Source organism: Lucilia cuprina, chromosome 4 (assembly GCF_022045245.1).
Source record: "Lucilia cuprina isolate Lc7/37 chromosome 4, ASM2204524v1, whole genome shotgun sequence".
NCBI lineage: Eukaryota > Metazoa > Arthropoda > Insecta > Diptera > Calliphoridae > Lucilia > Lucilia cuprina.
The window spans coordinates 57603065-57609977 of NC_060952.1; the positions used below are offsets into that span (position 1 = coordinate 57603065).

General features: G+C 36.3%; 1 protein-coding gene across 2 annotated transcripts in view; it reads left to right on the forward strand.

The window, feature by feature from the left end:
• LOC124419467 (trypsin-1) overlaps window positions 1–6913 on the forward strand; it is a 140155-nt gene that overhangs the window by 85486 nt on the left and 47756 nt on the right. The gene's annotated exons all lie outside the window — the stretch shown is intronic.

Consider the following 6913-nt stretch of genomic DNA (forward strand, 5'->3'; position numbering starts at 1 on the left):
CCAATTTGCCGTTGTTTGTGTGTGTGCAAAAAAGGAAATAAAAAGTTTTTTCAATAAAAAGTTTATTAAATTTATATTTACCTTAAAGATTCTTAATAGGGGTTGTGCACTACACCAAGTGGTTGTATTGGCTTTCACTTAACAAGTGTTTTAAAAAACAAAAAAACTATGCAACTAGTTACGAATTACTTTATACCGTTAGCGGTTTTACTAGTTAGAATTTATCTCTACACATTTTCAAAGATGAAAAAAGAAGTAGTTAGATAAATCCTAACGTAGTATAAAGGGAATAGAAAATTAATTTCTAAAATGAACATTGCCGGCCACCTTGCAACGACGAAGTTAGTTGCAACAACAAATGAGAAATAAAGGTTAATAAATCTATGATAAACTTATACATATACACATTTTTTTCATTATTATATATGGATTTTTTCAAAGTATATTGCGCAAGAGGAATTCCCGGGCTCGAATGGATTTTTCCTTTAATTATAGCCGAACTCAATTCGGGTCCTAACACTAGCGCGACGTTTCCCGACTGATTAAAATTGGGATCAGCTAACTGCATCCCATCAAATAACGACTAAATTTCGGTCGAAATTGTCTCAGTGGGTGTCCGTATCCCAAGCATTTTCCTGACCGTTGCCCTTAATGTTATTTGCGGATAAGGCGCATATATTGACGCAATAGTCAAACGACATATTTTGCCCCGTTTAGGGTCATAACCAGCAGCGGAAGCTGCTGAATTAATGACTCACATACGTAGGACATTGAACAACATAAATCGATCACCGCGCGTACTAAAATTCTCCTATTACCGATTAGCAAACTAACCTTTAACGTAGGAGAAAGGCTTATCACTTATCTTACTGGCACGTTAGATATATGGGACGGTGTAGGTTTTAATCGTGCTTTGAAAGTATTGTCAACGGAACACGAGGGTTTACCTTTAGATTTAACCACCTTTTTTTATGGTCCTTTTCCCGAAGCGTGCAAAAGGGTTTGGTGACTTTCGTTGCATACATTACATTTCATTGGCGATTTGCAATCGGTTGCTAAATGCTTAGTCGATAAGCAACGGTAACAATTTTCGGAAGTGCGCACATTTATTAAAGGGATGTTTACCCTAACATTGAAGGCATTTGGATTTGGAAGATTCCGAAACTTTCGAACCCGAGTGTTCCTCTTTCGAAGACTTTGTTGTTGGTGGAGCTGCTGCTGTATATGGACAAGCGATCACTAAAGCAGCCAACTCTGTCGATAAATCAGATGCCGAAGTAGGTGTTGGAGTAAGGGTTAGAGATGGTGTTGGAGCAGGAAGTGGATCCAGTATTGTAGCAGGGGCTGGAACAGGGGCTGGATCAGCTACTGTAGCCACCTTAGATCCTTGGTCCTCTACATTTATTACGTCCTTGTCGGACTCTAAGAGCGCATCTTCCATTGCGATGGTTAAAGCGTCCATGGTACTAGGAACAAGGAAAATTATTTAATATTTTAATTTTTTATTGTTTCATTAGTCAAAACAACTAATTTTATGATTGGTCGCTTTATTATGCCATTTTCTGTTCGTATGTCAGCGACGCGAACGTGTTCATCACTTCCCGGATAAGTTTTAACGACTCTACCATTTTTTACAACTACTAAGTCACCTACAGATATGTCTCGTTCAGAGTATACCCATTTATATCTTTTATGAAGATTTGAAAGATATTCCTCCTTCTATCTTTTACAGAAATGATGAGTGAGAGCTTTAACTTTCATATATCTATTTATGAGACTGATTGGAGATCGGTAAATAGAAGGCTGCGGTGGAGCAAGGATTCGGATCATCACTCATAGGAAACAACGGTCTCGAATTGAGACAAGCCTCAATTCTTGCGAGAACCGTCGATAATTCCTCAAAGGTATATTTTACAGACTTAGCTTCTTTACGGAAATGAAGTTTAAAACTTCGAAAACCCGCTTCCCATAAGCCTCCCATATGAGGAGCGCCCGCTGTAATAAATCGCCATGTTAGTCCATTAATACCGTAAGTGGAACACACCCGAGCACGACTTTCTGACAAAAATGTCCTAAAATCCCTTTCTATTTCACGAGAAGCTCCCACAAAGTTCGTTCCGTTGTCGGAAAACATAGTAGTGGGGCAACCTCGTCTTGATATAAATCGATTAAAAGCACCTAGGAATCTATCAGTTGATAAATCTAAAGTGACTTCCAAATGAATGGCTTTAGTCGCAAAACAGACAAAAATACAAACGTAGGCCTTTAAAGTTTGACACGATCTACTATTTAAGTTTCTTATGTCAAAAGGCCCAGCAAAGTCGACTCCACTTGTCGTAAATGGTCGGCTTATCTGAGTTCGTTCGAGGGTAATGCTGCCATTATTTGGGTACAGGTGCGCGAGGTACCCAATATTCGATCCTTAAGATCCTGAGCAATAACTGATTTCCACCGTGGATAGAAATCGTATGTACGAACTCATTCAAAAGACAGGTAAAGTGACATGAATATGGCGACAATATGGGATGCCGTTAGGTATAGACTAACGAAGGTGATTTTGTCAAACGACCATTATGTCTGATAACACCCTCATTATCCAGAAATAGATTTAAAGTCAATAAAGGACTTTTCGAAGATAGTGGTCTTTTATCTAAAAGACATTGGTATTCGTCGACAATATTTATTTTTTGAGCCAAAACTGCCAATCGCAGTTATACTTTCTTAACCTCAATGTTTGTCACAATGGTAGTCTAAATGGAATTTCGATTTTTATGAGCCGGGCGAGTATTATTGAAAAATCTAAATACATAGGCTAACACTCGAATTGCCCTATCAAGAGAAGAAAATCTCTCAAGAATGTCTTCATAATTCGAAAAAATTAAGCATGAGATTTTACTGCACGAGCCTCTAAGTCCGTATCTAATAAAGACAAATTTCCTAGATTCCAGGTAGTGCTTTTTTCCTGAAGCCAATTTGGACCATGCCACCATAGATTGTTCTGTTTTAAATCAGAGGGTAATATACCCCGACCTCCCAAGTCTGCTGGGTTGTCGTCAGATTTGACATGGTGCCAATTATGTCTTCCGACCACTTCCTGAATTTTACAAACTCTGTTGGCTACAAAGGTTGCCCATGAACAAGGGTCCTTTTTCAGCCAAGCAAGGACGATTGTAGAATCAGTCCAACATTATATTTGACATGATGGGATATCAATTTCGAATAATACGGATTTTAAAAGATCCGTCGCAAGAATTGCACCACAGAGTTCACGTCGTGGTAGAGAAATTGATTTGATGGGAGCTACTTTTGTTTTAGCAGTTAACAAATGGGTATAAATTTCGCCATTAGGTCTTTCGACTCTAGCGTAAATTACCCCTGCATAAGCTTTTTCAGATGCATCTGAAAAGACATGAAGCTCCACTGTAGAATTAGGTATATAATTAACCCATCTAGGAGCTGCGTCCCAATCTATCTGGTCTTGCCAAACCTTCTGCATTATCATCTTAGCGACAATAATGACTGGTCCTAACCATCCAACAGGGTCAAATAATCTGGCTATTATAGATAGTACCTATCTTTTGTGTGTGACTTGATCGCATCGAAATACGATCCACATTAAAATAAAACGAGTCAGAATGAGCATTCCACTGTAACCCAAGAGTTTTTGAGCTACTTGACTCAATAAATGTCAATAGTTTGGCATCTACTAAATGCTCAACGGGTATACCAGATAAGATGGCTTTCTCATTCGAAGTCCATTTCCTGAGAACAAACCCCGCTGATGCTAAAGCCGCTATAAGTTGATCTCGAGCAATCAAAGCGGTTGGGATCTCGTGAGTGCTAGTTAATACGTAATCGACGTACATACATTTCTGAAGTATTTTCGCCGCTAGAGGGTACTCAGCTTCAGAATCTTCAGCCAATTGTACCAAGATATGGATAGCAAGATAAGGTGCACAATTTACACCGAAGGTTACAGTCTGTAACTCATACTCTTGAATTTCATCCGTCGGAGAATCACGAAACAAAATTCGTTGAAATGGAGTATGAGAACTATCAAGTCTAATCTGTCTATACATTTGTGTTACATCACAATTAAACACAAACCTAAAAAAGCGCCAACGTAAAATCAGGAGAACGAGATCTTCCTGTAATGTGGGTCCCACAAATAAACAAGCGTTAAGACTGTTGCCGTAAGACGTTTTATTCGACGCATTGAAAACCACACGTAATTTTGTAGTCTTTCTGTCCAATTTAATAACAGGATGATGAGGCAGGTAGCGTGAAGAAGAAGGAGAGTCTTTAACTGGACCATATGGTCTAAAGTTAAATATTTCCTAACGACGTCATCATACATATTCTTGATGACAGGATTTCTCAAGAGAGAGAATTCTGTCCGTATAAATTGCACCCTAACATTCTGTTTAGACTGACCTAAAGTTAACGTCTCGGCAAATTCAGGTATAAATGGTAATGTTACCACATATCTACCAGTAGAATCCCTACGAGTAGTTTTCTTATAATTGTCCTCACACATACGATCATGTGCTGACATAAGTTTCCGTTTAGGAGGTTCCTCTATTTCCCAAAATCTAAGTAAGGTACTATTTATATTATCTTCTTCAGAAAATTCAACTCTAGTGCTGCATACCTGAATTAAAGACCAGTGATAACCCAGCGGAAAATAGTTTTCTAGCCACTAATGTCCCTCCGAAGCAGGGTCAATGAGAGCACGAGCAGGGTACGTAAAACACTGGTGATGAATATTCACCATCGCTGTTCCTAACACTATGGTTTGGTTTTGCGAAGTATAAAACGCCTGTCTATTAATAGGAGCTGAAGTGCTAGAGCTGTTAGATGTTGCTACTGGAGAAGAAACTGTGAGTATAGATAGAGCAGCTTGTGATAAAGCACTTGTGCTCGGACCCGAATTAGAAGTTCTAGAACTTCCATTTGAATTTTCTGAAATAGGCACATTTCCATGTAACATAGTATTGTGCTTCTTTTTACAAATAGAACAACAATGCAGACTCTTACAATCTTTCACTTCATGATTTCGTGACAAACAATTAATGCAATAGTGATGTTTTTTAATAGTCGAGAATCTGTCCATTACCGAAAGTTCTTTAAATCTCTTACAATCCCGCAGAAAATGGCTTTGATTCTTACATAAAATGCAAGAAAGAGAAGAAGATGAATTGGCACGGTGCGCCTTCACCTTTGGAGTCGATAATTTTTTCGATTGTGGGATTTCCCTAATGTCTCGTAGACATTCTAAGGTCTGATTTCTTTCTGTCAGAAATGCAACCAGATCTTTCCAAACAGACAATACGAATTTGTCTTTTATACTTTGTTCCCATAAGGTAACAGAGTTATCGGGTAGTCGTTGAACACAAATGAAAACAATTATCGGATCCCAATTTTCTGTCGAAACATTATATATTGATAAGGCCGAAAGACAACTGTTTATAACTCTTTGTATGGTCTTGAGACCTTCAGAATTTTCCTTTTCAATAATAGGAAGATTAAATAGTGATTTAAGTTGGTTGTTAACCAACATACGTGGATTTTCGTAAGCAGCCCTAAGGCTATTCCACGCCATATCAAATCCTAAATGCGAAATAGGATATTTAGCTACTATTTCCTTTGCATCACCACTAGTTTTACGTATAAGATGACACATCCTTTCTTTGTTGGTGAGACGAGTACTATTTACGTATAAATCAGTAAATAGATCCCTAAAAGCGGGCCAAGAGAGATAATCTCCGTCAAAGGTCTCAATATCACAGGGCGGTACTACTAAACTATGGTGAGTTTCTGTATAGTTCTGGCTAACTACTGGAGAATCACAAGTTTTTTGAGCATACGTATGCAATCGTTCTTTAATATTCGATAAACAGTTAACGAATGCATTATAAGTCGCCTGATATTTTGATGAGACGAGATCTATATCATCAGGTTCTGTTGTGTCCGAAGTAGCTAAATAGTCTAGATATGTCTGAGAGGTTGACTTAACCTCGTTCATTAAAACCTTCAATTCATCGGAATGAACCTAAAAACAGTGAGTCTTTCTTCACTAAGATTGTTCATATTAGCTTCAAAGCTTATGAGAGCATCAGAAGCTCTAATAAAGAGAGCAAGAGCAGGCACAGACATAGTTATTTTAATATAAATTCGATTAAATAAATAAATTTAATAATTTAATTCAATTTAATTTTATCTTTATTTAAAAGACGTAACGTATTTAAATTGCACAAAGGAAACAAATAATTTAATAAAAATCGCAAATTTGATACAAATTTTAATAAAAACTGTGAAAAAAATATTTAAATAATAACCAATTTTATATAAGTCATACTGACCGACCGTAGGGTAACAACTCAAAACGGAAGAAGAAGCATATAATTGTATGTATGTATATAAAGATTATGTACAAGGTACATAAACATAAAATTCTTTATTTATTTCACTTCTTCTTTGTTTTATTTGTTATTATATTTATTGTTATATATTTATTATATTTATTATTTATTGTTATATTTTATTTATTATTATTTAATTAATATTTTTTCACACACGATTTTATTAAATTCATTTTTCGCACTTTCTTAAGAATTTTTTTTTTTTAATTTTATTTTGTCTTCACTATGTCTGTCCGTTTATGTAAACAAATGCACGGTAGATATATTAAGCACTGACAAAAAGGTAGTTACTAATGTCAAACAACAAACAGTTGGCAAAGCTATCAATCACAATAGTACACAAGAAAGATTTCTGTGTATGTATGAATATAAATTTAATAAAAAAGACTTTTGTTCTTTTGTCTTTCTTTTATATTTATTCTTTTGTATGCACTTTAATTTTTTTTAATAATAACATTCAAATTCTAAGATTACGCACCTTATAAATCCAA